Source organism: Parambassis ranga, chromosome 5 (assembly GCF_900634625.1).
Source record: "Parambassis ranga chromosome 5, fParRan2.1, whole genome shotgun sequence".
In the NCBI taxonomy this organism is placed as follows: domain Eukaryota; kingdom Metazoa; phylum Chordata; class Actinopteri; family Ambassidae; genus Parambassis; species Parambassis ranga.
Genome location: NC_041026.1, coordinates 29,294,366 through 29,309,123, shown reverse-complemented (window position 1 = coordinate 29,309,123; position 14,758 = coordinate 29,294,366). Strand labels below are relative to the sequence as shown.

The following is a 14,758-nucleotide window of genomic DNA, read 5'->3' as shown; positions in this document are numbered from 1 at the left end:
ATAGGTGAGGTACTTGTTTCCAAAATGGCCGACCTCTTGATGGCAGCAGAAACAATATCGCTCTTGTTTCTCTTCATATCGTATAAATCTTTCGCCTTTTACTAAAGATTTCCGTGGAGGGGAGCAACAAGAGTTTGTTCCAATTTTTGATGCCCTGCATCTGTGTGGGGTTTCTGTCGGGTTTAAGAACAAACAGAACATGACTGGTCTTTAGAGCACATGTCGATATGCCCTGCAGTAATCAATCTGTGAGGATTTGCAGTAGGTGAGAGAACACTGTGTCATGTTGCACAAAGATTACTTTGCATTTGTTTTGGATTCTGTCAGGTCACATGATCCATCTCAGCACGATTCAGTCAGTGTGTTTGGGGTTCAGACCCATCAGTGTGCTTTGAGGAACCAGGCAATGTTAGAGGCCTGTTCCATATATTGCATTTACATGGACACTCAATTTACTGGGAGACAACCTGTCAGAGATGATGATTCGTCTCATCACTTTCAAGTTATAAAAACACAGTAAAGTGAGAATGTTATTACAAAATGTCATCTAATACTTTTCACTAGAATATTCTATATTACAAAATATTCTGTATCGTTAGATTTTTTTAAAAGCATCAACACATTTGGACATTTGTTTCTAACCATAGGTGAGGTACTTGTTTCCAAAATGGCCGACCTCTTGATGGCAGCAGAAACAATATCGCTCTTGTTTCTCTTCATATCGTATAAATCTTTCGCCTTTTACTAAAGATTTCCGTGGAGGGGAACAACAAGAGTTTATTCCAATTTTTGATGCCCTGCATCTGTGTGGGGTTTCTGATGGGTTTAAGAAAAATGTTGATCTTGGTTTTTTATAGTCTAGTATCACAGAAAGAGGTCCTACCTGTCATTTTTTTGTCCCTGCTGCTGAACATGCGAACACTGTGCTGATGTGCACAGATGTTGTTCAGTAGCTGCATTTGTGGGGACTTTTCTGTAGTCTCTTAAAAGCTGTAATCTGAACATGCTGTTAAAGGTGCGCACGCTGCTCTGGCTGTGTGTAGTAAATTAGAAAATGTTGACTCTTTTAGCACAGTTGTGTAGAATTTGATTCAGACCAATAACTGATTTGAGAGGATCTGCTGGCAAATATGGGCATATTTTATGCTGCTGTGAGGACAGCTAAAAGTAATCTGATTGGATGAGGTTAGCCCATGACTAGTTATGTGCAAATGAAGCAATGAAGCAGTATCGAAGCACTTCATCAGTTGGCCGAGTATGGGTTCATTCATCCAAAACTTCATTTTAGTGACTTCTAGTGGTGAAAGATTTACAATGAACACAGTAAAGTATCACATTCATAGAATGAATACTGAAAACAACACACATTTGAACATTTTCTCCCACATTAAACCATAGGTGAGGTACTTGTTTCCAAAATGGCAGACCTCTTGATGGCAGCAGAAACAATATCGCTCTTGTTTCTCTTCATATCGTATAAATCTTTCGCCTTTTACTAAAGATTTCCGTGGAGAGGAACAACAAGAGTTTATTCCAATTTTTGATGCCCTGCATCTGTGTGGGGTTTCTGACGGGTTTAAGAACAAACAGAACATGACTGGTCTTTAGAGCACATGTCGATATGCCCTGCAGTAATCAATCTGTGAGGATTTGCAGTAGGTGAGAGAACACTGTGTCATGTTGCACAAAGATTACTTTGCATTTGTTTTGGATTCTGTCAGGTCACATGATCCATCTCAGCACGATTCAGTCAGTGTGTTTGGGGTTCAGACCCATCAGTGTGCTTTGAGGAACCAGGCAATGTTAGAGGCCTGTTCCATATATTGCATTTACATGGACACTCAATTTACTGGGAGACAACCTGTCAGAGATGATGATTCGTCTCATCACTTTCAAGTTATAAAAACACAGTAAAGTGAGAATGTTATTACAAAATGTCATCTAATACTTTTCACTAGAATATTCTATATTACAAAATATTCTGTATCGTTAGATTTTTTTAAAAGCATCAACACATTTGGACATTTGTTTCTAACCATAGGTGAGGTACTTGTTTCCAAAATGGCCGACCTCTTGATGGCAGCAGAAACAATATCACTCTTGTTTCTCTTCATATCGTATAAATCTTTCGCCTTTTACTAAAGATTTCCGTGGAGGGGAACAACAAGAGTTTATTCCAATTTTTGATGCCCTGCATCTGTGTGGGGTTTCTGACGGGTTTAAGAACAAACAGAACATGACTGGTCTTTAGAGCACATGTCGATATGCCCTGCAGTAATCAATCTGTGAGGATTTGCAGTAGGTGAGAGAACACTGTGTCATGTTGCACAAAGATTACTTTGCATTTGTTTTGGATTCTGTCAGGTCACATGATCCGTCGCAGCTGGATTCAGTCAGTGTGTTTGGGGTTCAGACCCATCAGTGTGCTTTGAGGAACCAGGCAATGTTAGAGGCCTGTTCCATATATTGCATTTACATGGACACTCAATTTACTGGGAGACAACCTGTCAGAGATGATGATTCTTCTCATCACTTTCAAGTTATAAAAACACAGTAAAGTGAGAATGTTATTACAAAATGTCATCTAATACTTATCACTAGAATATTCTATATTACAAAATATTCTGTATCATTAGATTTTTTAAAAGCATCAACACATTTGGACATTTGTTTCTAACCATAGGTGAGGTACTTGTTTCCAAAATGGCCGACCTCTTGATAGCAGCAGAAACAATATCACTCTTGTTTCTCTTCATATCGTATAAATCTTTCGCCTTTTACTAAAGATTTCCGTGGAGGGGAACAACAAGAGTTTGTTCCAATTTTTGATGCCCTGCATCTGTGTGGGGTTTCTGATGGGTTTAAGAAAAATGTTGATCTTGGTTTTGTTTATAGTCTAGTATCACAGAAAGAGGTCCTACCTGTCATTTTTTTGTCCCTGCTGCTGAACATGCGAACACTGTGCTGATGTGCACAGATGTTGTTCAGTAGCTGCATTTGTGGGGACTTTTCTGTAGTCTCTTAAAAGCTGTAATCTGAACATGCTGTTAAAGGTGCGCACGCTGCTCTGGCTGTGTGTAGTAAATTAGAAAATGTTGACTCTTTTAGCACAGTTGTGTAGAATTTGGTTCAGACCAATAACTGATTTGAGAGGATCTGCTGGCAAATATGGGCACATTTTATGCTGCTGTGAGGACAGCTAAAAGTAATCTGATTGGATGAGGTTAGCCCATGACTAGTTATGTGCAAATGAAGCAATGAAGCAGTATCGAAGCACTTCATCAGTTGGCCGAGTATGGGTTCATTCATCCAAAACTTCATTTTAGTGACTTCTAGTGGTGAAAGATTTACAATGAACACAGTAAAGTATCACATTCATAGAATGAATACTGAAAACAACATACATTTGAACATTTTCTCCCACATTAAACCATAGGTGAGGTACTTGTTTCCAAAATGGCAGACCTCTTGATGGCAGCAGAAACAATACCACTCTTGTTTCTCTTCATATCGTATAAATCTTTCGCCTTTTACTAAAGATTTCCGTGGAGGGGAACAACAAGAGTTTGTTCCAATTTTTGATGCCCTGCATCTGTGTGGGGTTTCTGATGGGTTTAAGAAAAATGTTGATCTTGGTTTTTTATAGTCTAGTATCACAGAAAGAGGTCCTACCTGTCATTTTTTTGTCCCTGCTGCTGAACATGCGAACACTGTGCTGATGTGCACAGATGTTGTTCAGTAGCTGCATTTGTGTGGACTTTTCTGTAGTCTCTTAAAAGCTGTAATCTGAACATGCTGTTAAAGGTGCGCACGCTGCTCTGGCTGTGTGTAGTAAATTAGAAAATGTTGACTCTTTTAGCACAGTTGTGTAGAATTTGATTCAGACCAATAACTGATTTGAGAGGATCTGCTGGCAAATATGGGCATATTTTATGCTGCTGTGAGGACAGCTAAAAGTAATCTGATTGGATGAGGTTAGCCCATGACTAGTTATGTGCAAATGAAGCAATGAAGCAGTATCGAACCACTTCATCAGTTGGCCGAGTATGGGTTCATTCATCCAAAACTTCATTTTAGTGACTTCTAGTGGTGAAAGATTTACAATGAACACAGTAAAGTATCACATTCATAGAATGAATACTGAAAACAACATACATTTGAACATTTTCTCCCACATTAAACCATAGGTGAGGTACTTGTTTCCAAAATGGCCGACCTCTTGATAGCAGCAGAAACAATATCACTCTTGTTTCTCTTCATATCGTATAAATCTTTCGCCTTTTACTAAAGATTTCCGTGGAGGGGAACAACAAGAGTTTGTTTCAATTTTTGATACCCTGCATCTGTGTGGGGTTTCTGATGGGTTTAAGAAAAATTTTGATCTTGGTTTTTTATAGTCTAGTATCACAGAAAGAGGTCCTACCTGTCATTTGTTTGTCCCTGCTGCTGAACATGCGAACACTGTGCTGATGTGCACAGATGTTGTTCAGTAGCTGCATTTGTGTGGACTTTTCTGTAGTCTCTTAAAAGCTGTAATCTGAACATGCTGTTAAAGGTGCGCACGCTGCTCTGGCTGTGTGTAGTAAATTAGAAAATGTTGACTCTTTTAGCACAGTTGTGTAGAATTTGATTCAGACCAATAACTGATTTGAGAGGATCTGCTGGCAAATATGGGCATATTTTATGCTGCTGTGAGGACAGCTAAAAGTAATCTGATTGGATGAGGTTAGCCCATGACTAGTTATGTGCAAATGAAGCAATGAAGCAGTATCGAAGCACTTCATCAGTTGGCCGAGTATGGGTTCATTCATCCAAAACTTCATTTTAGTGACATCTAGTGGTGAAAGATTTACAATGAACACAATAAAGTATCACATTCATAGAATGAATAATGAAAACAACACACATTTGAACATTTTCTCCCACATTAAACCATAGGTGAGGTACTTGTTTCCAAAATGGCCGACCTCTTGATGGCAGCAGAAACAATATCACTCTTGTTTCTCTTCATATCGTATAAATCTTTCGCCTTTTACTAAAGATTTCCGTGGAGGGGAACAACAAGAGTTTATTCCAATTTTTGATGCCCTGCATCTGTGTGGGGTTTCTGACGGGTTTAAGAACAAACAGAACATGACTGGTCTTTAGAGCACATGTCGATATGCCCTGCAGTAATCAATCTGTGAGGATTTGCAGTAGGTGAGAGAACACTGTGTCATGTTGCACAAAGATTACTTTGCATTTGTTTTGGATTCTGTCAGGTCACATGATCCATCTCAGCAGGATTCAGTCAGTGTGTTTGTGGTTCAGACCCATCAGTGTGCTTTGAGGAACCAGGCAATATTAGAGGCCTGTTCCATATATTGCATTTACATGGACACTCAATTTACTGGGAGACAACCTGTCAGAGATGATGATTCGTCTCATCACTTTCAAGTTATAAAAACACAGTAAAGTGAGAATGTTATTACAAAATGTCATCTAATACTTTTCACTAGAATATTCTATATTACAAAATATTCTGTATCGTTAGATTTTTTTAAAAGCATCAACACATTTGGACATTTGTTTCTAACCATAGGTGAGGTACTTGTTTCCAAAATGGCCGACCTCTTGATGGCAGCAGAAACAATATCGCTCTTGTTTCTCTTCATATCGTATAAATCTTTCGCCTTTTACTAAAGATTTCCGTGGGGGGGAACAACAAGAGTTTGTTTCAATTTTTGATACCCTGCATCTGTGTGGGGTTTCTGATGGGTTTAAGAAAAATTTTGATCTTGGTTTTTTATAGTCTAGTATCACAGAAAGAGGTCCTACCTGTCATTTGTTTGTCCCTGCTGCTGAACATGCGAACACTGTGCTGATGTGCACAGATGTTGTTCAGTAGCTGCATTTGTGTGGACTTTTCTGTAGTCTCTTAAAAGCTGTAATCTGAACATGCTGTTAAAGGTGCGCACGCTGCTCTGGCTGTGTGTAGTAAATTAGAAAATGTTGACTCTTTTAGCACAGTTGTGTAGAATTTGATTCAGACCAATAACTGATTTGAAAGGATCTGCTGGCAAATATGGGCATATTTTATGCTGCTGTGAGGACAGCTAAAAGTAATCTGATTGGATGAGGTTAGCCCATGACTAGTTATGTGCAAATGAAGCAATGAAGCAGTATCTAAGCACTTCATCAGTTGGCCGAGTATGGGTTCATTCATCCAAAACTTCATTTTAGTGACTTCTAGTGGTGAAAGATTTACAATGAACACAGTAAAGTATCACATTCATAGAATGAATACTGAAAACAACACACATTTGAACATTTTCTCCCACATTAAACCATAGGTGAGGTACTTGTTTCCAAAATGGCAGACCTCTTGATGGCAGCAGAAACAATATCGCTCTTGTTTCTCTTCATATCGTATAAATCTTTCGCCTTTTACTAAAGATTTCCGTGGAGGGGAACAACAAGAGTTTATTCCAATTTTTGATGCCCTGCATCTGTGTGGGGTTTCTGACGGGTTTAAGAACAAACAGAACATGACTGGTCTTTAGAGCACATGTCGATATGCCCTGCAGTAATCAATCTGTGAGGATTTGCAGTAGGTGAGAGAACACTGTGTCATGTTGCACAAAGATTACTTTGCATTTGTTTTGGATTCTGTCAGGTCACATGATCCATCTCAGCACGATTCAGTCAGTGTGTTTGGGGTTCAGACCCATCAGTGTGCTTTGAGGAACCAGGCAATGTTAGAGGCCTTTTCCATATATTGCATTTACATGGACACTCAATTTACTGGGAGACAACCTGTCAGAGATGATGATTCGTCTCATCACTTTCAAGTTATAAAAACACAGTAAAGTGAGAATGTTATTACAAAATGTCATCTAATACTTTTCACTAGAATATTCTATATTACAAAATATTCTGTATCGTTAGATTTTTTTAAAAGCATCAACACATTTGGACATTTGTTTCTAACCATAGGTGAGGTACTTGTTTCCAAAATGGCCGACCTCTTGATGGCAGCAGAAACAATATCGCTCTTGTTTCTCTTCATATCGTATAAATCTTTCGCCTTTTACTAAAGATTTCCGTGGAGGGGAACAACAAGAGTTTATTCCAATTTTTGATGCCCTGCATCTGTGTGGGGTTTCTGACGGGTTTAAGAACAAACAGAACATGACTGGTCTTTAGAGCACATGTCGATATGCCCTGCACTAATCAATCTGTGAGGATTTGCAGTAGGTGAGAGAACACTGTGTCATGTTGCACAAAGATTACTTTGCATTTGTTTTGGATTCTGTCAGGTCACATGATCCGTCGCAGCTGGATTCAGTCAGTGTGTTTGGGGTTCAGACCCATCAGTGTGCTTTGAGGAACCAGGCAATGTTAGAGGCCTGTTCCATATATTGCATTTACATGGACACTCAATTTACTGGGAGACAACCTGTCAGAGATGATGATTCTTCTCATCACTTTCAAGTTATAAAAACACAGTAAAGTGAGAATGTTATTACAAAATGTCATCTAATACTTATCACTAGAATATTCTATATTACAAAATATTCTGTATCATTAGATTTTTTAAAAGCATCAACACATTTGGACATTTGTTTCTAACCATAGGTGAGGTACTTGTTTCCAAAATGGCCGACCTCTTGATAGCAGCAGAAACAATATCACTCTTGGTTCTCTTCATATCGTATAAATCTTTCGCCTTTTACTAAAGATTTCCGTGGAGGGGAACAACAAGAGTTTGTTCCAATTTTTGATGCCCTGCATCTGTGTGGGGTTTCTGATGGGTTTAAGAAAAATGTTGATCTTGGTTTTGTTTATAGTCTAGTATCACAGAAAGAGGTCCTACCTGTCATTTTTTTGTCCCTGCTGCTGAACATGCGAACACTGTGCTGATGTGCACAGATGTTGTTCAGTAGCTGCATTTGTGGGGACTTTTCTGTAGTCTCTTAAAAGCTGTAATCTGAACATGCTGTTAAAGGTGCGCACGCTGCTCTGGCTGTGTGTAGTAAATTAGAAAATGTTGACTCTTTTAGCACAGTTGTGTAGAATTTGATTCAGACCAATAACTGATTTGAGAGGATCTGCTGGCAAATATGGGCATATTTTATGCTGCTGTGAGGACAGCTAAAAGTAATCTGATTGGATGAGGTTAGCCCATGACTAGTTATGTGCAAATGAAGCAATGAAGCAGTATCGAAGCACTTCATCAGTTGGCCGAGTATGGGTTCATTCATCCAAAACTTCATTTTAGTGACTTCTAGTGGTGAAAGATTTACAATGAACACAGTAAAGTATCACATTCATAGAATGAATACTGAAAACAACACACATTTGAACATTTTCTCCCACATTAAACCATAGGTGAGGTACTTGTTTCCAAAATGGCAGACCTCTTGATGGCAGCAGAAACAATATCGCTCTTGTTTCTCTTCATATCGTATAAATCTTTCGCCTTTTACTAAAGATTTCCGTGGAGGGGAACAACAAGAGTTTATTCCAATTTTTGATGCCCTGCATCTGTGTGGGGTTTCTGACGGGTTTAAGAACAAACAGAACATGACTGGTCTTTAGAGCACATGTCGATATGCCCTGCAGTAATCAATCTGTGAGGATTTGCAGTAGGTGAGAGAACACTGTGTCATGTTGCAAGATTACTTTGCATTTGTTTTGGATTCTGTCAGGTCACATGATCCATCTCAGCACGATTCAGTCAGTGTGTTTGGGGTTCAGACCCATCAGTGTGCTTTGAGGAACCAGGCAATGTTAGAGGCCTGTTCCATATATTGCATTTACATGGACACTCAATTTACTGGGAGACAACCTGTCAGAGATGATGATTCGTCTCATCACTTTCAAGTTATAAAAACACAGTAAAGTGAGAATGTTATTACAAAATGTCATCTAATACTTTTCACTAGAATATTCTATATTACAAAATATTCTGTATCGTTAGATTTTTTTAAAAGCATCAACACATTTGGACATTTGTTTCTAACCATAGGTGAGGTACTTGTTTCCAAAATGGCCGACCTCTTGATGGCAGCAGAAACAATATCGCTCTTGTTTTTCTTCATATCGTATAAATCTTTCGCCTTTTACTAAAGATTTCCGTGGAGGGGAACAACAAGAGTTTATTCCAATTTTTGATGCCCTGCATCTGTGTGGGGTTTCTGACGGGTTTAAGAACAAACAGAACATGACTGGTCTTTAGAGCACATGTCGATATGCCCTGCAGTAATCAATCTGTGAGGATTTGCAGTAGGTGAGAGAACACTGTGTCATGTTGCACAAAGATTACTTTGCATTTGTTTTGGATTCTGTCAGGTCACATGATCCGTCGCAGCTGGATTCAGTCAGTGTGTTTGGGGTTCAGACCCATCAGTGTGCTTTGAGGAACCAGGCAATGTTAGAGGCCTGTTCCATATATTGCATTTACATGGACACTCAATTTACTGGGAGACAACCTGTCAGAGATGATGATTCGTCTCATCACTTTCAAGTTATAAAAACACAGTAAAGTGAGAATGTTATTACAAAATGTCATCTAATACTTTTCACTAGAATATTCTATATTACAAAATATTCTGTATCGTTAGATTTTTTAAAAGCATCAACACATTTGGACATTTGTTTCTAACCATAGGTGAGGTACTTGTTTCCAAAATGGCCGACCTCTTGATAGCAGCAGAAACAATATCACTCTTGGTTCTCTTCATATCGTATAAATCTTTCGCCTTTTACTAAAGATTTCCGTGGAGGGCAACAACAAGAGTTTGTTCCAATTTTTGATGCCCTGCATCTGTGTGGGGTTTCTGATGGGTTTAAGAAAAATGTTGATCTTGGTTTTGTTTATAGTCTAGTATCACAGAAAGAGGTCCTACCTGTCATTTTTTTGTCCCTGCTGCTGAACATGCGAACACTGTGCTGATGTGCACAGATGTTGTTCAGTAGCTGCATTTGTGGGGACTTTTCTGTAGTCTCTTAAAAGCTGTAATCTGAACATGCTGTTAAAGGTGCGCACGCTGCTCTGGCTGTGTGTAGTAAATTAGAAAATGTTGACTCTTTTAGCACAGTTGTGTAGAATTTGATTCAGACCAATAACTGATTTGAGAGGATCTGCTGGCAAATATGGGCATATTTTATGCTGCTGTGAGGACAGCTAAAAGTAATCTGATTGGATGAGGTTAGCCCATGACTAGTTATGTGCAAATGAAGCAATGAAGCAGTATCGAAGCACTTCATCAGTTGGCCGAGTATGGGTTCATTCATCCAAAACTTCATTTTAGTGACATCTAGTGGTGAAAGATTTACAATGAACACAATAAAGTATCACATTCATAGAATGAATAATGAAAACAACACACATTTGAACATTTTCTCCCACATTAAACCATAGGTGAGGTACTTGTTTCCAAAATGGCCGACCTCTTGATGGCAGCAGAAACAATATCACTCTTGTTTCTCTTCATATCGTATAAATCTTTCGCCTTTTACTAAAGATTTCCGTGGAGGGGAACAACAAGAGTTTATTCCAATTTTTGATGCCCTGCATCTGTGTGGGGTTTCTGACGGGTTTAAGAACAAACAGAACATGACTGGTCTTTAGAGCACATGTCGATATGCCCTGCAGTAATCAATCTGTGAGGATTTGCAGCAGGTGAGAGAACACTGTGTCATGTTGCGCAAAGATTACTTTGCATTTGTTTTGGATTCTGTCAGGTCACATGATCCATCGCAGCTGGATTCAGTCAGTGTGTTTGTGGTTCAGACCCATCAGTGTGCTTTGAGGAACCAGGCAATGTTAGAGGCCTGTTCCATATATTGCATTTACATGGACGCTCAATTTACTGGGAGACAACCTGTCAGAGATGATGATTCGTCTCATCACTTTCAAGTTATAAAAACACAGTAAAGTGAGAATGTTATTACAAAATGTCATCTAATACTTATCACTAGAATATTCTATATTACAAAATATTCTGTATCGTTAGATTTTTTTAAAAGCATCAACACATTTGGACATTTGTTTCTAACCATAGGTGAGGTACTTGTTTCGAAAATAGCCGACCTCTTCATGGCAACAGAAACAATATCACTCTTGTTTCTCTTCATGTCGTATAAATCTTTCTCCTTTTACTAAAGATTTCCGTGGAGGGGAACAACAAGAGTTTGTTCCAATTTTTGATGCCCTGCATCTGTGTGGGGTTTCTGATGGGTTTAAGAAAAATGTTGATCTTGGTTTTTTATAGTCTAGTATCACAGAAAGAGGTCCTACCTGTCATTTTTTTGTCCCTGCTGCTGAACATGCGAACACTGTGCTGATGTGCACAGATGTTGTTCAGTAGCTGCATTTGTGTGGACTTTTCTGTAGTCTCTTAAAAGCTGTAATCTGAACATGCTGTTAAAGGTGCGCACGCTGCTCTGGCTGTGTGTAGTAAATTAGAAAATGTTGACTCTTTTAGCACAGTTGTGTAGAATTTGATTCAGACCAATAACTGATTTGAGAGGATCTGCTGGCAAATATGGGCATATTTTATGCTGCTGTGAGGACAGCTAAAAGTAATCTGATTGGATGAGGTTAGCCCATGACTAGTTATGTGCAAATGAAGCAATGAAGCAGTATCGAACCACTTCATCAGTTGGCCGAGTATGGGTTCATTCATCCAAAACTTCATTTTAGTGACTTCTAGTGGTGAAAGATTTACAATGAACACAGTAAAGTATCACATTCATAAAATGAATACTGAAAACAACATACATTTGAACATTTTCTCCCACATTAAACCATAGGTGAGGTACTTGTTTCCAAAATGGCCGACCTCTTGATAGCAGCAGAAACAATATCACTCTTGTTTCTCTTCATATCGTATAAATCTTTCGCCTTTTACTAAAGATTTCCGTGGAGGGGAACAACAAGAGTTTGTTTCAATTTTTGATACCCTGCATCTGTGTGGGGTTTCTGATGGGTTTAAGAAAAATTTTGATCTTGGTTTTTTATAGTCTAGTATCACAGAAAGAGGTCCTACCTGTCATTTGTTTGTCCCTGCTGCTGAACATGCGAACACTGTGCTGATGTGCACAGATGTTGTTCAGTAGCTGCATTTGTGTGGACTTTTCTGTAGTCTCTTAAAAGCTGTAATCTGAACATGCTGTTAAAGGTGCGCACGCTGCTCTGGCTGTGTGTAGTAAATTAGAAAATGTTGACTCTTTTAGCACAGTTGTGTAGAATTTGATTCAGACCAATAACTGATTTGAGAGGATCTGCTGGCAAATATGGGCATATTTTATGCTGCTGTGAGGACAGCTAAAAGTAATCTGATTGGATGAGGTTAGCCCATGACTAGTTATGTGCAAATGAAGCAATGAAGCAGTATCGAAGCACTTCATCAGTTGGCCGAGTATGGGTTCATTCATCCAAAACTTCATTTTAGTGACATCTAGTGGTGAAAGATTTACAATGAACACAATAAAGTATCACATTCATAGAATGAATAATGAAAACAACACACATTTGAACATTTTCTCCCACATTAAACCATAGGTGAGGTACTTGTTTCCAAAATGGCCGACCTCTTGATGGCAGCAGAAACAATATCACTCTTGTTTCTCTTCATATCGTATAAATCTTTCGCCTTTTACTAAAGATTTCCGTGGAGGGGAACAACAAGAGTTTATTCCAATTTTTGATGCCCTGCATCTGTGTGGGGTTTCTGACGGGTTTAAGAACAAACAGAACATGAGTGGTCTTTAGAGCACATGTCGATATGCCCTGCAGTAATCAATCTGTGAGGATTTGCAGTAGGTGAGAGAACACTGTGTCATGTTGCACAAAGATTACTTTGCATTTGTTTTGGATTCTGTCAGGTCACATGATCCATCTCAGCTGGATTCAGTCAGTGTGTTTGTGGTTCAGACCCATCAGTGTGCTTTGAGGAACCAGGCAATGTTAGAGGCCTGTTCCATATATTGCATTTACATGGACACTCAATTTACTGGGAGACAACCTGTCAGAGATGATGATTCGTCTCATCACTTTCAAGTTATAAAAACACAGTAAAGTGAGAATGTTATTACAAAATGTCATCTAATACTTTTCACTAGAATATTCTATATTACAAAATATTCTGTATTGTTAGATTTTTTTAAAAGCATCAACACATTTGGACATTTGTTTCTAACCATAGGTGAGGTACTTGTTTCCAAAATGGCCGACCTCTTGATGGCAGCAGAAACAATATCGCTCTTGTTTCTCTTCATATCGTATAAATCTTTCGCCTTTTACTAAAGATTTCCGTGGAGGGGAACAACAAGAGTTTATTCCAATTTTTGATGCCCTGCATTTGTGTGGGGTTTCTGATGGGTTTAAGAAAAATGTTGATCTTGGTTTTGTTTATAGTCTAGTATCACAGAAAGAGGTCCTACCTGTCATTTTTTGTCCCTGCTGCTGAACATGCGAACACTGTGCTGATGTGCACAGATGTTGTTCAGTAGCTGCATTTGTGTGGACTTTTCTGTAGTCTCTTAAAAGCTGTAATCTGAACATGCTGTTAAAGGTGCGCACGCTGCTCTGGCTGTGTGTAGTAAATTAGAAAATGTTGACTCTTTTAGCACAGTTGTGTAGAATTTGGTTCAGACCAATAACTGATTTGAGAGGATCTGCTGGCAAATATGGGCATATTTTATGCTGCTGTGAGGACAGCTAAAAGTAATCTGATTGGATGAGGTTAGCCCATGACTAGTTATGTGCAAATGAAGCAATGAAGCAGTATCGAAGCACTTCATCAGTTGGCCGAGTATGGGTTCATTCATCCAAAACTTCATTTTAGTGACTTCTAGTGGTGAAAGATTTACAATGAACACAGTAAAGTATCACATTCATAGAATGAATACTGAAAACAACACACATTTGAACATTTTCTCCCACATTAAACCATAGGTGAGGTACTTGTTTCCAAAATGGCAGACCTCTTGATGGCAGCAGAAACAATATCGCTCTTGTTTTTCTTCATATCGTATAAATCTTTCGCCTTTTACTAAAGATTTCCGTGGAGGGGAACAACAAGAGTTTATTCGAATTTTTGATGCCCTGCATTTGTGTGGGGTTTCTGATGGGTTTAAGAACAAACAGAACATGACTGGTCTTCAGAGCACATGTCGATATGCCCTGCAGTAATCAATCTGTGAGGATTTACAGTAGGTGAGAGAACACTGTGTCATGTTGCACAAAGATTACTTTGCATTTGTTTTGGATTCTGTCAGGTCACATGATCCATCGCAGCTGGATTCAGTCAGTGTGTTTGTGGTTCAGACCCATCAGTGTGCTTTGAGGAACCAGGCAATGTTAGAGGCCTGTTCCATATATTGCATTTACATGGACACTCAATTTACTGGGAGACAACCTGTCAGAGATGATGATTCGTCTCATCACTTTCAAGTTATAAAAACACAGTAAAGTGAGAATGTTATTACAAAATGTCATCTAATACTTATCACTAGAATATTCTATATTACAAAATATTCTGTATCGTTAGATTTTTTTAAAAGCATCAACACATTTGGACATTTGTTTCTAACCATAGGTGAGGTACTTGTTTCGAAAATAGCCGACCTCTTCATGGCAACAGAAACAATATCACTCTTGTTTCTCTTCATATCGTATAAATCTTTCGCCTTTTACTAAAGATTTCCGTGGAGGGGAACAACAAGAGTTTGTTCCAATTTTTGATGCCCTGCATCTGTGTGGGGTTTC

The 14,758-nt window shown here is 38.7% G+C and overlaps 22 non-coding genes across 22 annotated transcripts; all 22 read left to right on the top strand.

Moving 5' to 3' along the window:
* Positions 1–58: 58 nt before the first annotated feature.
* LOC114436923 (U5 spliceosomal RNA) lies at positions 59–171 on the top strand. Its single transcript, XR_003670810.1, has one exon. It is a non-coding gene; the product is annotated as a U5 spliceosomal RNA (small nuclear RNA).
* A 530-nt stretch (positions 172–701) lies between these two features.
* Positions 702–814, top strand: LOC114436888 (U5 spliceosomal RNA). The gene has a single exon (XR_003670777.1). It is a non-coding gene; the product is annotated as a U5 spliceosomal RNA (small nuclear RNA).
* Positions 815–1,452: 638 nt separating this feature from the next.
* LOC114436873 (U5 spliceosomal RNA) lies at positions 1,453–1,565 on the top strand. The gene has a single exon (XR_003670762.1). It is a non-coding gene; the product is annotated as a U5 spliceosomal RNA (small nuclear RNA).
* A 529-nt stretch (positions 1,566–2,094) lies between these two features.
* On the top strand, positions 2,095–2,208 carry LOC114436947 (U5 spliceosomal RNA). Its single transcript, XR_003670833.1, has one exon. It is a non-coding gene; the product is annotated as a U5 spliceosomal RNA (small nuclear RNA).
* Positions 2,209–2,736: 528 nt separating this feature from the next.
* On the top strand, positions 2,737–2,850 carry LOC114436870 (U5 spliceosomal RNA). Its single transcript, XR_003670759.1, has one exon. It is a non-coding gene; the product is annotated as a U5 spliceosomal RNA (small nuclear RNA).
* A 639-nt stretch (positions 2,851–3,489) lies between these two features.
* On the top strand, positions 3,490–3,603 carry LOC114436892 (U5 spliceosomal RNA). The gene has a single exon (XR_003670781.1). It is a non-coding gene; the product is annotated as a U5 spliceosomal RNA (small nuclear RNA).
* A 637-nt stretch (positions 3,604–4,240) lies between these two features.
* On the top strand, positions 4,241–4,354 carry LOC114436956 (U5 spliceosomal RNA). Its single transcript, XR_003670841.1, has one exon. It is a non-coding gene; the product is annotated as a U5 spliceosomal RNA (small nuclear RNA).
* A 637-nt stretch (positions 4,355–4,991) lies between these two features.
* On the top strand, positions 4,992–5,105 carry LOC114436942 (U5 spliceosomal RNA). The gene has a single exon (XR_003670828.1). It is a non-coding gene; the product is annotated as a U5 spliceosomal RNA (small nuclear RNA).
* A 529-nt stretch (positions 5,106–5,634) lies between these two features.
* LOC114436919 (U5 spliceosomal RNA) lies at positions 5,635–5,748 on the top strand. Its single transcript, XR_003670807.1, has one exon. It is a non-coding gene; the product is annotated as a U5 spliceosomal RNA (small nuclear RNA).
* A 638-nt stretch (positions 5,749–6,386) lies between these two features.
* On the top strand, positions 6,387–6,499 carry LOC114436887 (U5 spliceosomal RNA). The gene has a single exon (XR_003670776.1). It is a non-coding gene; the product is annotated as a U5 spliceosomal RNA (small nuclear RNA).
* A 530-nt stretch (positions 6,500–7,029) lies between these two features.
* On the top strand, positions 7,030–7,142 carry LOC114436886 (U5 spliceosomal RNA). The gene has a single exon (XR_003670775.1). It is a non-coding gene; the product is annotated as a U5 spliceosomal RNA (small nuclear RNA).
* Positions 7,143–7,670: 528 nt separating this feature from the next.
* On the top strand, positions 7,671–7,784 carry LOC114436925 (U5 spliceosomal RNA). Its single transcript, XR_003670812.1, has one exon. It is a non-coding gene; the product is annotated as a U5 spliceosomal RNA (small nuclear RNA).
* Positions 7,785–8,424: 640 nt separating this feature from the next.
* LOC114436885 (U5 spliceosomal RNA) lies at positions 8,425–8,537 on the top strand. Its single transcript, XR_003670774.1, has one exon. It is a non-coding gene; the product is annotated as a U5 spliceosomal RNA (small nuclear RNA).
* Positions 8,538–9,064: 527 nt separating this feature from the next.
* LOC114436917 (U5 spliceosomal RNA) lies at positions 9,065–9,177 on the top strand. The gene has a single exon (XR_003670805.1). It is a non-coding gene; the product is annotated as a U5 spliceosomal RNA (small nuclear RNA).
* Positions 9,178–9,705: 528 nt separating this feature from the next.
* On the top strand, positions 9,706–9,819 carry LOC114436929 (U5 spliceosomal RNA). The gene has a single exon (XR_003670816.1). It is a non-coding gene; the product is annotated as a U5 spliceosomal RNA (small nuclear RNA).
* A 639-nt stretch (positions 9,820–10,458) lies between these two features.
* LOC114436930 (U5 spliceosomal RNA) lies at positions 10,459–10,572 on the top strand. Its single transcript, XR_003670817.1, has one exon. It is a non-coding gene; the product is annotated as a U5 spliceosomal RNA (small nuclear RNA).
* Positions 10,573–11,101: 529 nt separating this feature from the next.
* On the top strand, positions 11,102–11,215 carry LOC114436931 (U5 spliceosomal RNA). The gene has a single exon (XR_003670818.1). It is a non-coding gene; the product is annotated as a U5 spliceosomal RNA (small nuclear RNA).
* A 637-nt stretch (positions 11,216–11,852) lies between these two features.
* LOC114436955 (U5 spliceosomal RNA) lies at positions 11,853–11,966 on the top strand. Its single transcript, XR_003670840.1, has one exon. It is a non-coding gene; the product is annotated as a U5 spliceosomal RNA (small nuclear RNA).
* Positions 11,967–12,603: 637 nt separating this feature from the next.
* On the top strand, positions 12,604–12,717 carry LOC114436918 (U5 spliceosomal RNA). Its single transcript, XR_003670806.1, has one exon. It is a non-coding gene; the product is annotated as a U5 spliceosomal RNA (small nuclear RNA).
* A 530-nt stretch (positions 12,718–13,247) lies between these two features.
* Positions 13,248–13,360, top strand: LOC114436974 (U5 spliceosomal RNA). The gene has a single exon (XR_003670857.1). It is a non-coding gene; the product is annotated as a U5 spliceosomal RNA (small nuclear RNA).
* Positions 13,361–13,999: 639 nt separating this feature from the next.
* On the top strand, positions 14,000–14,112 carry LOC114436915 (U5 spliceosomal RNA). Its single transcript, XR_003670803.1, has one exon. It is a non-coding gene; the product is annotated as a U5 spliceosomal RNA (small nuclear RNA).
* Positions 14,113–14,641: 529 nt separating this feature from the next.
* Positions 14,642–14,755, top strand: LOC114436869 (U5 spliceosomal RNA). The gene has a single exon (XR_003670758.1). It is a non-coding gene; the product is annotated as a U5 spliceosomal RNA (small nuclear RNA).
* The last annotated feature ends 3 nt before the right edge of the window (positions 14,756–14,758 follow it).